Genomic DNA, 20,051 nt, shown 5'->3' on the forward strand with positions numbered 1-20,051 from the left:
TTTAAAGGATGTATATTCCAAGACTCCCAGTGGATGTCTGAAATTGCAGATAGTATACATACATACATGCAAATGACAAAGTTTAATTTATAAATTAGGCACGTAAGAGAATAACAATAATAACTAAAAATAAAATAGAAGAGGTATAGCAGTTTTTTTTTCTTTTGTCCTGCTAGGAACCCATCTCAGGGCCTCATGCATACGTGGCAAGCACTCTACCTCTGAGCTACACTTCTCAGCACTATAGTAACATATTATATTATAAAATATCATGAATTGAATAAAACTCATGTACTACTTATTTCTGAAAATTTCCACTTACTATGTATTTTCAGTCCACGGTTGAACTAGGGTGAGATAGAAAGCAAAATCATGGATAAGGGGACACTACTGTAACTAGGATAGAAGCTGTGCTTATGTTGACTTTCTCATTATGAAATCAGCTTGGCAAATAACTAACATTGTGAAGGACATGGATCATCATTGTGTGTCCAGCATCTGTTCTATTCTGTTTGGACAGTGTTTAAGGAAAGATGAGTCCAGCTCTCTGCTTCAGAGGAAGATTTTGTAACATTTCAGAAGCATTTTATTTTTGGACTCCAGATGTAATTGCTTTGTTATCAAAGGCCTAAAGTAGTTAAAAGTTTGCCAGAGGTCAAGGTGAACATCCTAAAAGATTAAAAAAAAAAAAATCTAGTTGAAAATAATTTCTTACTTGTTTGAACTTGGCTCATTTTCTGTACAGTTTTCTGGTTTTTTAAGAAATTGTGGCATAAAAATTCATAAAATTTACCATCTTAACAATTTTAAAGTATGTACCATATGAGTGTTAACCCAGTGCATGCTGTTAGTCAGATCTGTAGAACTGTTTCACATCATGCAAGCGAAACTCTTTAACTCCCCTTTTCTACTTTCCTCAGCCCTTAACAAACAGTGTTCTTTGAGTTTGACCACTTTAAATATCTCAAATAAGTGGAATCATTTAGTATTTATCTTTTTATGACTTGCTTATTTTATGTAGTATAATATCTGCAAAGTTCATTCGTGGTATAGCATATGACAGGATCTCCTCCTCCTCCTCCTCCTCCTCCTCCCCCTCTCCCTCCCCCCCCTCCTCCTCCTTCTCCCCCCCCTTCCTCCTCCTCCCCCTTCCTCTTCTTCCTCTTTTTTCTCTTCTTCCCCCCCAGGCTGTTTTATTCTGTTGTATTTATATCCACATTTACTTTATCCATTCATCTGTTGATGGACATTTAGATTGCTTTCACTTCTTGGCTATTGTGACTAATGCTGCAGTGAACATGGGTGTTCAGCAGATACCTCTGAGATTCTGTTTTCTTTTTTTTTCCTGTTTTCACTTCTGTTGGACATATACCCAGAAGGTTATTGCTGAATCATATAGTAATTTTATTTTTATTTATTTGTTTTTTTCTGGTGCTGAGGATTAAACCTGGGACCATGCATATGCTAGGCAAGTACTCTGCCATTGAGCTGTCTGCAGTCCTTTCTTTTTAATTTTTTTGGGTAACTTCTATACTGTTTTGTTTGCACTGCTTTCCATTCCTACCCATTATTCACGTGGATTCCAAAACATTTGTTATCTTCTGTTTTTGATAGTGGTCATTTTAATGAGTGAGAGGCAATTTTGTGATTTTGATTTATATTTTGTTGGTGAATACTGATATTGAACATCTTTTCATATACGGTTCCTGGTTATTCATGGGTGATTGGTTCCAGGACCTTTCTTGAATATCACAATTCATGGATGTTCAAGTTCTTTATGTAAAATAAGTAGCATTTATATATAACTAGTACACATCGTCCTATATATTTTAAATCATCTCTAGGTGACTCTAATATAATGTAAGTGGTAATAGTGTATTTTTTTGATAGTAAAGAAAAAGTCTGTATATGTTCAGTACAGAAACAAATTTTCTTCCAAAGTATTTTTAATCTGAGGTTGGTTGAATCCCCAGATGGGGATCCCGTGAGTATGGAGGGCCTGCTTGTACTTGTTGTTGACTCATGTATAATTTTTGGAGAAATGTCTGTCCAAGACCTTTGCCCATTTTAAAATTGAATTTGTGCTTGATTTGGAGTTCTTTTAAAATTTTGGGTTTCAATCTCTTATGAGGTAATGGTTTGCAATATCTATTTTTTCCTGTTTTGCAGGTTGCCTTTCATTCTGTTGATTGTTTCCTTGATGTGTAGTTTTAAAGTTTGGCTTAGTTGCATTTGTCTGTTTTTGTTTTTGTTGCTGTGCTTTTGGTGTCATATTAAAGAAACCATTGACAAATCTAGTATTAGGAAGTTTTTCCCATATTTTATTCTATGAATTTAATTTTCAAATCTTTAAGCTTAGGTGTTTCCATTTTGAATATTTTTTTCCATTTTTTAATTGGTGTATTATAGTTGAACATAATGATGGGTTTTGCCATTGAAAAATTTGTGTGTAGTGCAAGGGAGTGTCCAACTTCATTTTTTTGCATATGTATTTCCAGTTTTTATGGCACCATTTATTGAAGAGACTGTCCTTTTCAGTTTAGAGGCCTTGGTACCCTGGGTGAAGATCAACCCTATGCCAGGGGTTATTTTTGGAATGTCTGTTGCGTTGCATTGGTTAATACTCTGTCTTTATTAAGCATGACACTTTCTGGATTTCTGCAACTTAGTATTGAAACTTTATTTTTTATTTTTAGTTGTAGTTGGATACAATACCTTTATTTATTTGTTTTTATGTGGTGCTGAGGAACCCAGCGCCTCACATGTGCTAGGCGAGCGCACTACCGCTGAGCCACAATCCCAGCCCCTGAAACTTTTTTTCTAAATATGTTTTTTTAGTTGTAGATGAACACACTAATTTTATTTATTTATTTTATGTGGTGCCAAGGATCAAACCGAGTACCTCACATGTGCGAGGCAAGCACTCTACCATGGAGCCACAACTTCAGCCTTCTAATGAAACTTTTTTGAAATCAGAAAGTATGAGGGCTTTAGTTTTGTTCTTATTGGAAATTGTTTGGGCTGTTCAAGGTTCTTTGAGATGCCATATGAATTTTAGGATGTCTTTTTTTTATTCCTATGAAAAATATCATTAGGATTTTGATAGGGATTGCATTGGATATGTAGGTTGCTTTGACTAGTATTGGCAAGTCTTTGCTGTTTTGGTTAAGTGTATTTGTAAATATTGTGTTTATGATGCTACTATAAATTGGCTTGTTTTCTTAATTTCCTCTTCATTTTCTTTATAACTTAATTGATAAAATGTTATGTATTTCACTTGACTTAACATCTTCATAATGCCTCAAGTATATTTTTGCTAAGGTTATAGTACCCTTGGTATTGTAATTTGTGTGCAAATCAGTTTTCATTTGAATAATACCTCTAAAAACGAAGATTATTTTTGTTTTTGAGTACTAGTACTTGATTTTTAATATGGTTGTGTAGAATACATCTTTTATGTTTTTTCCCCCCGAAATGGCCATACTTAGATCTGAATTACTGTATGTTTATACCTCCCATGCAATTAAGGTTGAGATTTCTTTGCAGTCCATTCTGGTGGTATTAGGATATCTCTTATTTTCCTACCCAACAACATATATCTGGGGATGCTTATTTATAATTCAATAATCATTAACTTAGGACTGGAAGACTAGCAATTATTAATACAATTTCTTTGGTTTACAGGAAAGAAGCATAAGAGCTTTACTTGAAGTGACTTGTTTTGTTACTTGGTGGGAGTGGACGCCATACCAAAATAGCTTACACAGTTTTCTGTTTAAAAAAAAAACAAAAAACAAACTCTTAACATTTTTCTCAGGTATTTATTATTATTGGTATAAAATTCTTGGTTTAGAATATGAAGGAGAAATAATGTTTAGTGCAGTTTTGGCAAATAAACAATATGTTGACTATTTTAAATATTGATCATTGGAAATTAATCTCTCATAAGTTTGAGATAATTGATTAACATATACTTTAAGAAGCTCATTAAAGCCACATATGTATGGTGGCATACACCTGTAATTCCATTGACTCATCTGAGGCAGGAGAATCACAAGTTAAAAGCCAGCTTGAGCAATTTAACAAGGCCCTAAGTAACTTAGCGAGACCCTTTCTCAAAATAAAAAAATAAAAAGGGTTGGAGATGTGGCCAGTTGTTAAGTGCTCCTGGGTTCAATCCCCTAGTAACAAAAAACAAAACAACTCACCTCATTAAAAATTTTTTCAATAGCCCTGAGGTAAGGAGAGAGCATTAGATAATAACTATGTGGTGTGTATTGTGTACAATCGGTATATTTCCTATAATAAGATGTTACTCTGCACAGTTTTTTTCAATCCCATTTTGTGGATTAGGAAACCAATATTTAGTGATATAAATAACTTGTCCAAAATCTTGTAAGAATCAGTAGAGTATGGATTGAAATCCTGTGACTGCCTGGTCTAAATCCTATGATTTTTCCACGATAGTATGTTGCTCTTAGACTTTTAGAGAAATATTGAATGTAGGGCAGCATGAGTCTGTATCTGAAATCCACTTTTTGTACAAAACAAGTAAATTTGCTTTTCATGATTTTACTTTTAGGAACTGGGATTTTCCATCTGTCCTGTACATGTGAAAAATGTAGTATAGTTCCCAGTATTCCTTCATAACCTTTGGCAAAAGGCTTAGATTTTAGGTTCTCTCACCTAAGCCATTTATTCTCTTAATGTGCATTAGAATGCAATGACTGGATTTTTAAAAAATAAAATCTAGATGAAACAAACATTTTATTATAAAAATGTATCTTAGAATAGGCCTACAGTTTGATTATTTTATATCCTGAAAAAGGCCTACCATTTTGCCCTTTGCTTTTCCATTATTTTATACCCTTTAAATCAGTATTTATTTAGGGGAATGTTTTAGAATTTTAGTAATTATATAGTTGCTTAGTCTCCCCCCCACACCACGGGGGTATGAGGTTTTATTTTTTCCCCCTTTTGTTTTGGTGCTTTATTGTAAAGAGGAGATTTTAAATCTGTGATGCAAATGAAATGTTAGCAAATATTTTAAATTGGGTCGAATGTTTTAAATTGGGTCGACAAACTGATCTGTGGGCCTGCTTTTGTAAATAAAGTTTTATTGGAACAGTGCACATTGTTTTATTTTCTGTGCCTGTATTTCTCCTGCAGTGGCATGTGGAACAGTTGAGTAGTTCTGACAGTGATCCTTTGGATCCCAAGCCTAAATTACTTTGTGGTTCTTGAAGTTTGACCACCTATGATTAATACATATCTTTATATTCTCCCTCTTGTCTGTTAAAGGATAAGGCAGTTCTTTCTTTCCATTATAAATAGATGCTTTTTTGTGTATTTTTATTTCTTCTATATATTGCTTTTTGGAAAAAAATATATATATATACTGAATCTGGACTATATTATGAGCACTGAAAGGAAAATACTGTGTTATTGGGTGTTTGCTTCACTGGCAAACATGGGAAGTATCAGAATAGTTGGTTTTTGCTTTAATTTTAGTATATTTTTCTTTTAAAGCTACATTATTTTAATTTTAATATTTAGGGGAACCATCTATAGATAATAGGGAAGAAGGCATTAAATTCATAGTTGGAAAATTGTGACTAGGTGTTATGGAAAGGTACTGGTATGAGCACAATATTTGAGTGAGGATCTCCTCACTTCCTTCAGGAATCGTGGTATTGAATAACTTCTGAACTGCTGTGGTCTAACTCTGTAATTCATTTAGCACATTGCTCACTTACTGAGTACCAAAAACAGTGAGAAAGATAATTTCCTTATAGGGTTACCTGTATAGCACTGACTGATTATGTTGTATAAATTGATTCAAAACCTAGAAAAATGTTGGGGTATGAAGTTTCTTGTTTTTCTCTTTATTAATTCACAACTTGTGGTTTGTAAAATGTAGTAATTCTTAAATTTGAGTGGTTTAAATCCTGGTAAACTTTTATGCTACATAATTTCCTTTCTAGTTGAAATTGAGATAATTTACTCATGTTAGAGAATATATGCTTTTAAAAAATGAGCAGAAAAACTCATATTAAAATTCCCATTAGGGGGCACTATTATCAAGCTTAGGAGAACTGGATACTAATTTGTTTTCTCAGACATGCAACCCGAAGCTTGCTAAAAGGGAAAAATATTTTCATCTGATAAGATTCAGATACTGTTTTATACAACTGAATTCTTTAAATATGTTATAAAGTGCACTGAATTAAACACAGATTCAATAACTCACTGTCTTGTTTGTTAGCAGATTGAATCAATTTAATATGGCAGGTGATATAAGAAGCTTTTTTTTTCTCCATAAGAGCCAAATCTTATGCAATATATTTGGAGTGAACAATTTTCTCTTTTTAATTTTGGATGCTTTAAGTTAGTCCTATAGGATGATCCTTGGCCCTCAAAGTAGACCTTCAAGAAGAAGCATGAATGCTATTATGCTACTGAAATGCAGCTGGGGGAATAAAATGATGCCTAACTTAGTATTGATGTTTGCAGCATGTTTAATTGATAACACATTGAAGTGATACATACACACATAATTTTTATTTTGGGGGGTAAATTTTCAGTAGGAGAAATTGTTTTATTTTTTATTAAGTTTGGTGTTAGAGTAAGAAATACTAGTGTAAACTGTTCTGCACATTATTTTGTTATCATTAAGCTTTCAAAAGGAAAGCAGCACTATAGAATCTTAAAACGGGTCTCAACGGCTAAAATATGATTTGGCAAGTATGAATTGAAATAAGATGTATTCAGAGTTGTTTTCCATACATAAATATTATTTTTTGATATTTATTTTTTAGTTGTAGTTGGACACAATGCCTTTATTTTATTTATTTATTTTTATGTGCTGCTGAGGATAGGACCCAGGGCCTCACACATGTTAGGCGAGCATCTACTGTTGAGCCACAACCCCAGCCCCAACATAAATATTATTTTTGTATAACTGAGTTTGGAGAGTAAGTTTGTGTAGTTTTATTATTTGCTGTATTCTACATAAGTAAGCCATATTTATGTTGGGGAGAAAAATCTATGCTTAATTACCTGCTACTTCAGGTATTTCTTTCCTTTCTTTTTGTTCTTAGTTTGCACAAAGTCCACATCCAGAGTAAAATTGCTTGAAACTTAGCTGATGAATAGTATTTTGACTTTATATTGCTTTTGAATTCAGGGAAGAGTTGAGTCAGGACAGAGAAAGCTTTCCATACTTTTTGGACAGATGGGGACATTTTGTGGAAAGATGTAATGTTAACTTTCTTATTCCCATTTGTATGATTAGCCAGTGATCATTGCAATCTGTTAAAAACAAACAAACAAAAAAAGACCTTGTCTATTTTGTTGCACTTTTTAAAAAGAGCTCTTCTTGGTAGAAATATTAGAAATTATATACAGACAGTTTCAGGGTATTTCTTTGAACTTACTGAAGAATAGGAACATTTTTACTTAGTGACCTCAGGCATTCAGTGAAGGGAGGATAAAATGTTTCAAATATCTCAAAAAAAAATGTAAGCCTACCATAATTCAGTTTTGTGTTTATCCAGCAAATTATATTGAGTGGATAGTGGAAAAGTTACAAAGATTCCAAATTCTGGTTACTGCCTTGAAAGATTTTAAGTGAGAGAGACAAGTGTGTAAATAAAAATTTGTGAGGCAGAATTAAGATAGGAAAAAAATGATGGAAACACACATCAGCTATGAACTCCTTTTTTGTTATACCTTCACAGGAGAAGTAAAATTTGGTTTTTGTAAATGGATGTCAGTTGCAATTTTAAGTTATGTCTTGCAAGTTTATTCTAATTATTCACTTTTCTGGACTTTTATAAGTAGCACAAGCATCCCTAAAAATAAAGAACAAACTAATATGGACATTTGATTTATCATCTTTATTGTTCAGACATAATTATATTCTTTGATAATATTTTTTAAATATTGCTGCTACTCTAACATCTAGGTAAGAGAGAGTTGTATAGTGCTCTTTTGATAAATGAAAGGACTCCTGAATAATGTTAGTGTCTTTATTGAAACTTGGGATCCATAGTGTAGTAAGCTTTATTTAAAATATTTAATAAAATGACTAATACATTTTAGATATTTAGTAAATACTTCACTTTAGAAACCACATAGGCAGATATTAGAGAGAATCTACTGAGTTGTACTCCCCTGGTCCTGATCTTTTTGTTGTTACTTATGGTGGTATTTTGAAAATATTAAACCATTCACATTTAATGATTTAGTGGTTCATTCAGGGCCGTAAACTTTAGATTACTATTTGGCTAAATTATTTTGATCGTGCCAAAATCCTTCAGTTTGTGAGTTGAAATTTTAACTTAAAAATCTAGTTTTGTGTTCATAAAAGTGATTGGAATATGAGAAGCAAAATCCATATATGAAACATTAGTTCTAATATATTTATGTCTTTTTTTATTTATTTAGTTTAGATATTTCAAGATTTTACATAAAAGAATGGGAGTAAAGTCTAAATTCATTTTAAAAGTCTCAAAAATGTTTTTGCATTTATTTCATGTTTTAAAATTTAGTTGTTCCTTTTATTGTTTTGTTTTAATGAGCTGAGAAATTCCTGTGAATGGAAGGATACACTATTGAAAATGTGGTCAAGGTAAAAGGTTTTTCTGCTTAAAGAAATTAAAGTGCTTTACACTATTCTCTCCCTTGGTCCCTAAAGTGTAAGTGCTATGGTTTGGAAAGAAGCCAAGTAAAACCTGTTCAAATTTTGTGCAGACTTAAAGTAATACTGTAAGATTTGAAAATTACAGGTAGATACAGTACTTAAATAGTATTTAAAATTCCTAAGTTTCCCAAGTCTAAAAATGTAATCCTTAAATTACTGTTCCCAGTGGTTTAAATTTTAATTGAATAAAAACTGTCTTACTTTTGACCTACAATAACTTTAGGTACAGATATTTGAGTTTACTATTAAACTTCAAGGTAATGTAATGACTATTAAAAATGAATTATTTAACACTAATTAAATATTAGAAAACCACAATTATAATATGTAACCAAAAATCCTTGTCATTTCTGTTTTTCCCCCAAATTTTCCTAATGAACAAGTTCAGGCTAGCTTCCTATTTGCCCAGAAGTGCTGCCTAATTTCACTTCTTCAACTAAATATACTACCTAATCTGCAAGTTTTAAAAACTTATGGATTCATAATTAGATTAGATGTTTTTAATGTGAATGCTACATTTCCAAAGTGATATCTTAGTCATGCCAGTGAAGTGTTCTGTTTGATTTATATTTGTTTTTCTCTAATTGAAGTTTTCATAGCTTTAGAAACAATATAACAGTGTAAATTTATAATGCAACTTCATATCTCCCCCTTCTTATGTACATTTTTCTCCCCCTCTAATATCTATCCTGCAGACCTCATGTTTTAGTATATAGACAAACCTTCTTCCCTACTTGATTGATGAGAGGAACATAAAAGTATTTCAGTCATCTTTGCAGAAATAATTTTATCTTGCTTCTGTTTTATAGAATTAGATAGGTGATGACCTTGCAGAGACATTTGTGTGCCAGTATCCATGGCAGTTGGATTCTGGCAGCACAACTCTAAGTGGAACTCTTTGGACTTTTGGCCTGATAGTCTCAGCAATGTAGCAGCAGTAAACTTACGTCAATTTTCCTCAGCCTTTCTAGTTTCCAGGCTCCTCTGCTTTGACTTTAACTTCTCTTTTGTGCCCCCAGCCCCTGTCTTTCAGTTTTGGAGATTGAACCCAGGGTGTTCTACCAACTGAGCTCCATCTTTCAGACTTTCTTTAAGATGGGAGTCTTGTCATGTTTCCCAGGCTGGCCTTAAAACTTGCAGTCTTCTGCTTCAGTGTTTTGAGTAGTTGGGAATGTAGGCATGCCTCACTACTGTGCTAGGCTTTTTCTTTATTGTTTATTCATTAAACCCATATTTGAGATGAAATTAAGTACCAAGCTCTTTCACTGGCTGTTGCTTACCTGTATCTCTTATTATGGCTATTCTTAAAAATGCTTGTTATTTAAATAACTTCAGGTGTTTTAAGTAATGTACTTGATTTGAAACATGGGCGAATTGATGGTGCACTATATGAGTGAATCAAATAACAAATGAAAATTATGTTGTTATGCAAATGAAGGTGTCTAAAATATATTTATGTAGTTAGAGAATGAGTTAAGGTTGTAAATGCATACCTCCAGGTCTATATGTCTTCAAGATCGTAATTCGAATTATTCTTGGTATATTTGTTTTGTAGTTTTGGTTTTGAAAATTTTTAAATTTGTCTGTTTTTTGTTTTCATATGAAAACTATATTTTTTATTCATTTTCACTTGGTAGCAGCATCCAATGCTTTAAGTATATTCAGACAGTGTAAAAATCTATGGCTAAGACCCTGGTTAGATAAATTATTTCTCCTTACAATTTTTAATTTTAACTTCTCCTTCACCACCACCACCACCACCACCACCACCACCACCCTACCTCCATGCTGAAAACACAGGTGACATAAGACATTAAAAAGATTCAGTTTTAGGGGCTGGGGATGTAGCTCAGTGGTAGAGCACATGCCTTCCATATGTGAAACTCTGGGCTTAGTTTCTAGCACCACCCCCCCAAAAAAAAGTCAGTATTAGAAGAAGTTGAGGGGCTGTATGAATAATAGTGGTATTATTGCTTAATGGTTAGTTGTCCTTTTTTCCGGTGATAAAAATGAGGAATAGGACAGTACAGACACTGCATGAACTGTTAAGATCACTGTTAGGCATATTTGGGTTTCTTCTCTGGTCCTTTAGGAAATATTTGATGTGACTAATAGTGAGACTGTTCTGCTGATGTTTTATCAGAATCCATATTTTTAAATAAAAATTTTCTTTTTATTTTTGGAAGATTGTCTCCTCTTATAGGAAGCCTAAATTAAAAAAAAAATAAAAAAACACTATTAACCAATTATGGAAACAATGTATATTTGTGTATAACATTGTAGCTCTTTGTTGAGAAAATTTAAAAAATCTGGCAAATTTTCCTAAAAGGCATAAAAGGAAAGAAATCTAGGCTGAGTTCTGACTAAAGTTCTGATTTACCACCAGTTGTAATCTTAGTTCTCTTCAGCCTCAGTTTTCACATTTGCAACATGGATCACAATAAGAATTTCTGTAATTCTTGTAGCAAATAGAAAACTGAGGCCAAGAGAAGCCTAAAGTTAAATTAGTGGCTCATTCAGAACCAGAGGCCCTATAGCATGGCTATCTAAAATGTAATACACAGTTTTAGGAAGGTTGCATAATTATATTTTTGTCAGAACATTGTGGTATAGATGCCTATAGTTGTGACTTTGTAGGCATAATGTATTTATTTAAAATATTATTTCTTGGTGTTATCATTTGCTATCAGCACAGCTAGAATCAAATGATTATTGAATTTAACACTGGATTTCAGAAAATTTCCTCTGTGTGTGTGTATACACACACACACACACACACACACACACACACGATATTCAGTAAACATAAGGGCAGTTCTAAATTTTAGGTCATCAGAAAATTATTGATAGTTGAATATATACAGCCGGATCAAGCATTCTAAACCCATTTAAATTGCTGAGAATCAGTATAGCCTCTAGTATTTGGTACATGATATGGAGAGATTAATTGAAAGTATAGACTAGTCTGAGTAAGGGAGGGAAGGGAAAATATGTTCTTATTAAATGCCATTGAATGCAATTACAAATAATAGTTTGAATGGATGGTTTACTTTGCTTGAGGAAATCAGTGCCTGACTGATGATACAGGAAGACTTTCTAGAATACATTGCTTTGCAGATGATTTCAACAGACAATACTGATAAAGCCTGTCATGTGAATTTCCTTCTTTACTGCGTACACAGTATGGTTAAGTGGTGTGTTGTGCAATGCTCCCAATCTGCTGTTTCTGCCATCTGGGCAAACAGAATGACTCTGAGAGAAGAGCAAGGAAAGGAAATGGATCCGTTAGCTGTAAGGAATCTATGTGAACACTGGGTGCCACTCATGGAACATTGAGCAGTTAGTTACTTTCCTTTGTAACCAGTACAACTAGCTATCTGTAAAATGGAAGTGTACATTATGAACAGCTCTCACAATTTACTTTTTGTATGTCATGGTATCGTGATTGAGACAAGTAAATCTAGCAGGAAAAACTAATCAAGCTTCCCTTTGTTATTTTTTTCTTGATTTTTTTTCAATATAATCTTTTTGCTGTTCCAATTTTTGACAAATGTAGTAGATTTAATAATTACAGCATTTTTACTTTGCTTAAATAAAATCTTTTGGGAACATATTATGCTGTAAAACATTTGCTGAGAACATTTGACTACTTTAAAAAGAAGATGGGATCTATCAATGAGAAAATTACTTCAAAATTTGAGAAGTTATAACCAACAGGGGACATGTCAGTGATGAAGTTTTATATGAGTAAGAGGCATTAACTGGCAGAATCTAACCTGTGTACTTTTGTTGGCAGATGTGTCTCTTACTTGAATTGTAAAAATTTGTAAAACAGTTCTTATTGTGTGTACGTGGTTGCTTTTTTGATAAAACATGTAAACCCTTACAAAAATGTGTTAACCATGAATCATCTGGTACTTCCTTAGAAATTAATGTAACTCTATGTATAGATGGTTAATAGTACAAAACCACTATGGTGTTTGTGGTTTTAGCAAGGATAGCTTTAGTTCTAAAACATTTAAAATGAGTCCCACTCCTTTTTAATTTTTGTTTTTAAACAAAGAGTTGTCTTATCAGCAAACATGGTAACTTAAGCAGATCTATAACTGGGGGAATTAATAACAGAAAGTTTTTTTGACACCAGGAAGTAGATTAAATAGTGCAATTGTGGTAATGAGTACCATATATGATAAGCCTGAGCCACCTGGATTTTATTAGGCTGCTTGATACTTTGATCACAATATTATTTCAAGGCTTGTCTATTTAAATTTCTAAGGTTTCTTGTCATCTTTGCGATTCAGACCATAATTTTTTTCTTTGCGAAGGTCTTTTAAAAGAAAGACTCTGGTCAAGCCAAAATTGGAGGAAGTGCAAGTTCAACAGCTAGGAGAACCTTAGAACAAGAAAACCTGTTAAACATAAAATTAAAAGCTTGAAAGCATAGCAGTGGAGTATCAGGTTCATCTGACATTGCTCCTTTTTAGTTTTTGCTTGGATCATAATTACACTTCATATGGTAGAGGAGTACTGTAAGGATGATTGGTATAATTCAATTAATTTTGTTTGATATAAATATGTGCATTTAAAATATATATTTCATGTTTTGAGAATGTACTACTGCTATCAGTTTCTCTTCAGCTGGTATTAAGTGGTTTTGATGAACATCTTCGAAAATTCATGAAAAGATTTTTTAACTACTTCACCCATAATGAATGAATTATACTAATCACAGAATTTAATTTGCTTGATAAATTGCCTCACTTTGCCTTTGAACTTGAAATCTTTAAACTTAAGTTAGCCTAATATAGATGAATGAAATTTTTAGTCATCAAAATCAATAGAATTTCCTTTCAGTAATTTTCTTACTATAGAAATTGTCTTTCACAGGTATTTAATAGTATCTCTGTTATGTATTTAGTGAATGTTTTGCTTAGAAAAATAAATATTTATTTAACTAGTAAAGGGAAGACAGGGAAGGTTTAATATTTTAAGGTAGAGTTGTCATTAGCATAATAGGAATAATCATTTAGTGTAATTCTGAAAATTTATATGTAAAATGTGTTGTACTTCTATTTATGTTCCCATTAATTTTCACCATTTTGATATTTGAGTACCTTATTATAAACTGTTAGGATTTTAGCTTAAAGCTTCCATATCCTGTTGTACCTGGTTAAAGGCACTTAAAAATGTAATAGTCTTTTTTTTTGTTGTCATTGTTGTTGTTTTGGTATTGGAGATTGAACCCAGCAACACTTCACCCCTGAGGTACATTCCCCAGCCCTTTTTATTTTTTATTTTGAGACAGGATCTGGCTAGTTTGGGTCCTTCTGCCTCAGCCTCCCAAGTTGCTGGGATTATAGGCATGCACCACAGTGCCTGGCAATGATTTTGTTTTGATTTGCTGTTGGTAGTAAAAGGAATATATGGGAGTGATAGTCAATTGCCTCTTTATTTTCCCCAATGAGACAAAGCAGAAAAGTTATCAGAAATAGGGAAAGATTTGAGTATCACAAAGTTTGCTTACTGAGAGCTTGGAACTTATTTTTGGGAAGTAGGGGTTGTATTTTAAGTTGTAGAGTTGTAGTTGATTCAGGAAATAAATTCATATAAAGAACAGATTTAGGAACAAAATTAATAAATGCACAGAATTTGTCAGTTGGTACAGAGACTTGGTTTGGAGAATGGGGTGAAATAATAGGGTCAGGTTCTAGAAGACTAACTTTTTTTTCTTTTTTGTAGTGGGAATGGAACCCAAGGATGCTTTAACCACTGAGCTATATCCTCAGCCTTTTCTGTTTTTTTTTTTTTTTTGATACAGGTTCTCACTAAGTTGCTCAGGGCCATGTTAAGTTGCTGGGGCAGCCCTCCAACTTGTGATTCTCCTACTTCAGATTCCTCATTTGCTGGGATTACAGGTGTGTGCCACTGTACCTGGCAGAATTTTTATCACTTGAAACTGAAATTTAGACTCAAGGTAGTTGAGTCATTCTTGATCCTCCAGCAGAGATGTTATCATATAAAATCAATGTTTTGTGAATTGAGGACAGAACAACAGAAGGATAATTAGGAACAAGAATGAGAAGATAAAACTAGAGATGAGTTGGGGAGAAATGACAAAAGATTTAGTTGAAGTGTTCCCTCATGTTTTAAGAGTTTATCAAATAGCTTTAATATCTGACATTCTAGAAGAATTAAATTTGTCATCCCCTCTCTTTTGAATACTTTGTAAAAAGCATCTGTTCAGTAATAATGGTATGTATATATTATAGAGCAGATGGATACAATAAATGTAAGCTATTGATAACCAGCAGGGGTTTTCCTACACTAAACAACAGTACCAGCTTTACTAAAATGTGAAATATTTAAGGTTTTTAAATTTAGAAGTTTGGGTGATTTTAGGAGTATATAAATTGTGGAATGATCAATATAAAACAGATATAAACTGATATTTTTAGGGCTGTTTAATGAATGGATTAATCTTTTTTTTTTTTTTTAGCCCCAAAGAACAAAGCTAAATATACCAAATAGAAGTAGAAGTGAAAAAGATTTATCCCACTCTTCAAACACAATGGTCTATTCCTGAGATGGGACTCCTTAGACAGTTGTACCCTGTCTCAAGGATAGTTTTTACAAGTTATTGAATTCATTCATTCATTTAACTGATATTTAACAAGTGCCAACTGAGGTACTCTGCCAGTATATTGAGGGGCAACCTTATGAACAGGTGAGGAGAGAGACATTAAACTGATCAAAGTAATTAGAAGCTGTTCTAAGTACTGTAGAGGAGATAAACTGCAGTGTGGTGCTCTTACCTTAAACAGGGTGCTGAAAGAGTCCCTGGATAGGAAGGAGGTACAGTCAGCTGACACCTGAAGAAAAAGAAAGAGTAAGCTGTGTTAAGAAGAGGAAGACCAAGTACAAACTAGGACATAGAAGTGAGCTTGACATGGTTTGGGAACTTTCAGAGGCTCCAGTCTATCTGAATAAATAATGAGAAACAAGGGACTATACCATTCAGAGCCTCAGAGGAATTTGGGTTTAATTCGTTAAGATGCATTTGGCTAGTAAAGGATTTCAAGCTATTTGCAATCTAGCTAAATCCATGACTGTTATGTTCTTTATGATTCTGTGACTTCATCTAGGACTTTTCTGCCTGATATTGCATTTGATATTTGAAATATTTATGGAAACCCAGCTTGGTTATTGTCTTATTGGTTATAGTGTTAATGCCAAGAAAATTTATCCATGGCTGCTAGATAACCATCACAAGAGTGTCTGGAGCCATCAGTTTAGTAAAGGTTTTTTTTTTTTTTTTAATAAACTGTTTTGGAATTATGTTGGACATAGTGAATTATCTTCTTATATAACTGTAGTATATTAAACTCCAGATTTACATTCCGACTTCATCAGTTTTTCTATTAATGTCCTTTGCTTTTCCAGGATCCAGCCTAGGATATTACATTGCATCTAGTTGTCATGTCTCTTTAGCCCCCTTCTGGTCTGCCACAATTTTTCATTATCTGGGCAGTTTTGAGAACTATTTGTTGGATATTTTTTCATGATTAGACTGTAGCTACAGATTTTTGGAGAAAAAAAATCACATTATGGAGTGTCTCATTACATTCTATCAGGCAGGGAACATGATACCTATATAACATCACTGGTGATGCTGACCTTGGTCACTTGGTTAAAGTCTCTACTGTCTGACTTCTCACATTATCTTGGGAATTTTATGACCTAAGGAATCATTGAGGCATGAATGCCTTAGTTGAAAAATGAGAAAGTCATCTCTTTTGGATGAAACAATTTGAATAATTTTTATAGTATTTATTACTATATTTTAATATCTGAATAACATGGGTAGTGTACTAATGTATATTCTTTGTTTTAATAGGTAACTTTTCCACACAGATGAAATTGTTTTATTTATATACTATAGCATCTTGGAAATAATATTGAATATTTAAATTTATACGGATGGGTTAGGATATACTAACAGTTCTGTGAGAATAGTCATTGTAGCTAATCACTTCAACATCAGGAATATTTGAAACAGCAGTCAATGTTTCCCATGGACAGTGCCATAAAAGGTTATCTGTGTAATTGATTTCTACTGCAAAGTACCTTTTATTACAAAGGAGTTGTCTGGACTTATATTTGGAATATAAATACCATTTTGGCCACTGACTTAGAATAAACTAGTGTGAGAGCTGTACATGGCATAAAATCTATGAGATTACTTAAATTAAGAAAAAAATGGCTGATATAATTTTCTCTAAAGGAGGCTTAAATAGTTTGCTTTTCTCTTGCATAATTGAAATGTTTCAGCCAAGTATCTTTAAGTTAAAAATTAGGAAAGGAAGTATTGAAATGTTAGGGTCATTCCTTTGATTTTTTTTTTTCTGCAGTAGTTGTTCTGTTTATTTGATTATTGACCCTGAAGAGCTTTTCTTCATATTTGTTTACTAACTTTACTATTTTTTTTAAGGAACAAAATAGCTGCCATTTCATTAATAGTAGCATCAAAATTTTACTATCTATTAAGGTATTTCTTACTAGCTACTAAGAATGGCATAGCAGTAGGAAATATTCTATCTTTTAAGTTGGGAAACATCTTTGAAAAGTAAATAAAAAAAGACCTAGAAATTAGCAATGGAGGAGGCACTAATCTTTTTTTTTCATCTTTCACAAGTATGTACTGTTAATGATAGCATTCCAACCACACTTGTAATTGCTGACATTTTTTGATCACTTGTCATGTGCCAAACACTGTGTTGAACACTTAACTTGGCATGCATTTATTTAATCCCAGTCACTCGTTTATGAGAACCATTATTATTCCCATTTCACTGAGGCTTATATGAGAGCCACTTGTACTATGTGTAGAATCAAGATTCTAGATCCTGTACTTTTTTTTGTACTGGAGATTGAACCCAAGGTGCTTAACCACTGGACCACATCGCTAGCTCAGTTGCTGAGGCTGACCTCAAACTTGTGATCCTCCTGCCTTAGCCTCCAGAGTTGGTGGATTACAGGTATGTGCCCTTGTGGCCAGCAGATCCTGTACTCTAAAACACCTTGTAGAATACCTTTTTGTTGATTGTTAATTGTCAGGAGGTGGAAGAGATCAGAGCATCAGAATGTTAGAAGGAAATGCTGTTAGGCAGAACCATTTGTGTCTTTTTGGTTCTTAATCCCCCTAAAGTGACTTCCAAAGTTTTTAAATAAAAAAATTTTGTTATTGATTCTTGAATTTGAAAATGTTTGTACCATTTTTCCCTACCCTTTCCATGATTCACCTTACTTAAATCAGATTTCTTATTAATACCATATTCTGATGACTAGTTTATATTATACATCTATTATCCATTGAATCCCCACTGTGTCAGACATTGTTCAAGGCATGATGTAAGGTAGAAACTGGTAAGATAAGTTTCAGGGTTATGTGAAATTTGGTTCCTCCTTTTTCCCCCCTCTCTTTCTCCCTCCCTTCACCAGGGATTGAACCCAGGGGCATTTAGCTACTGAGCCATATCCCCAGCACATTTGTATATTTTATTTAGCGATGGGGTCTCACTGAGTTTCTTAGGGCTTTGCTAAGTTGCTGAGGCTGGCTTTGAACTTGTGATACTCCTGCCTTGCCTCCCATGCAGCTGGGATTACAGGTGTGTGTCACTACACCTGGCTGGTTCCTCCTATTTCAATCTATTTTTGGAGGTAAAATTTAAGTAGAGAAAATTAAATAATGTGACAAACTTACCATAAGTCAGTACAGGCTAAATATTCCTTATCTGAAATGCTTGGGACCAGAAATGTTTTAGACTTTGAATATTTTTGTATTTTTTGAATATGTGCATCAAAAAATAGGTTAAGTATCCCTACTCTGAAATTCCAAAATCTGAAATGCTCCAAAATTGAAATGTTTTTGAGCATTGACAAGACACTCGGGGAAAAAAAAAAGTTTCAAATTTCAGGGCTAAGGATGTAATTTTTTAAAAAATATTTTTTTAGTTTTGTTGATGGACCTTTATTTTGTTTGCTTTATATGTGGTACTAGGAATCGAACCCAGTGCCTCACAATATGAGGCAAGTACTCAGGGGCTGAGCTACAACTCCAGCCCCTGAGGATGTAATTTATTAGAGTTCTTGTCTAATGTGCATGAGGTCCCAAGTTGATCCTCAACATCCCCCCCCCCCCCATTTTCATCTATCAGAGCTTTTCTAGTGAAGTACTTTTGGATTAGGGGTACTCAGTGGTAAGCAATTATGGCCAAATGACTAGTGTAGGAAATGATTTTAAGGGAGGACATCACTTTAGTGCAAGGTTGATCTAATCTACATGGGATTTGAGCTGGGTCCTAAAGATGTGTGGTTATATTTTCTTTCTGATCTTCTCTTGCTTGACAATATTCTCTTTTCCTCTACCTGTTCAGCCAGCTGTTCTGAACCATTGGTTCAAAATCTATCTTCTCTGTAGTGATTATCTGTTCTATCTTCTGCACCCCACTTAATTAATTTCTCCTTGCCATAGTTGAGGACTTTAAATGTTGTCTGCAGACTCCACACACATGTCCCTGATGCATGCCCTGGCTGCATGCTTTTATAGATTATCCCACGCTAGTACATATCAGAAAGAAATGTATACACACATACACTTAAAGCTTTTATTTAGAAGTAATTAAAATTTGCAGAAGTTGCAAAGACAGTATAGAGTTCTGGCATACCCTTCCTTCAGTCAGCTTCTCTTAATACATCTTAATGTAACCATGGTTTATTTGTCAGTTTTGTCATTCGTGATCTTTTTCTGTTCCAGTATCCAATCTAGAATACTATATTGCATTGACTTGTCATATCTTTTAGTCTCTTCTATTCAGTGTCTTTTCCTAAACTTGACATTTTTTGTCAGTTGTTTTATACATTGTCAGTTTTGGTTTGTCTAATATTTTTTTACATTTACATTGAAGTTATTGATTTTGGGGAAGAATACAAGCTAAGTGCCCAATCTCATATCATATTTGGGGTTTATCATTTTGCAATGTCTTAGTGATGATGTTAACCTTGGTCACTTGGGTTAGGCAGTTATTAATAGGTTTCTCCACTGAAAAGTTACTCTTTTTCTCTTTCTATCCCCTGTTATTTAGAAGTGAGTCACTAAATTCAGCCTGCTCTAAGAAGGGGATTTAAATTCCATCTCGGTGAGAGGAACATCAGAGAATTTCTAGAGATATATGAAAAATACCCAAGTAATTAATATTATGAATTATGAGGATGATGAGACTGTATCTTTTCACTCATTATTCACTTCTTATCGAGCTCAGGGACTGAGACTTATTTATTGTTTCTTCTG

The 20,051-nt window shown here is 33.4% G+C and overlaps 1 protein-coding gene across 1 annotated transcript in view; it reads left to right on the plus strand.

The window, feature by feature from the left end:
* Positions 1–20,051, plus strand: part of Eif3h (eukaryotic translation initiation factor 3 subunit H) — a 90,429-nt gene that overhangs the window by 21,708 nt on the left and 48,670 nt on the right. The gene's annotated exons all lie outside the window — the stretch shown is intronic.

This window comes from Urocitellus parryii, chromosome 7, assembly GCF_045843805.1.
Source record: "Urocitellus parryii isolate mUroPar1 chromosome 7, mUroPar1.hap1, whole genome shotgun sequence".
NCBI classification, from domain to species: domain Eukaryota; kingdom Metazoa; phylum Chordata; class Mammalia; order Rodentia; family Sciuridae; genus Urocitellus; species Urocitellus parryii.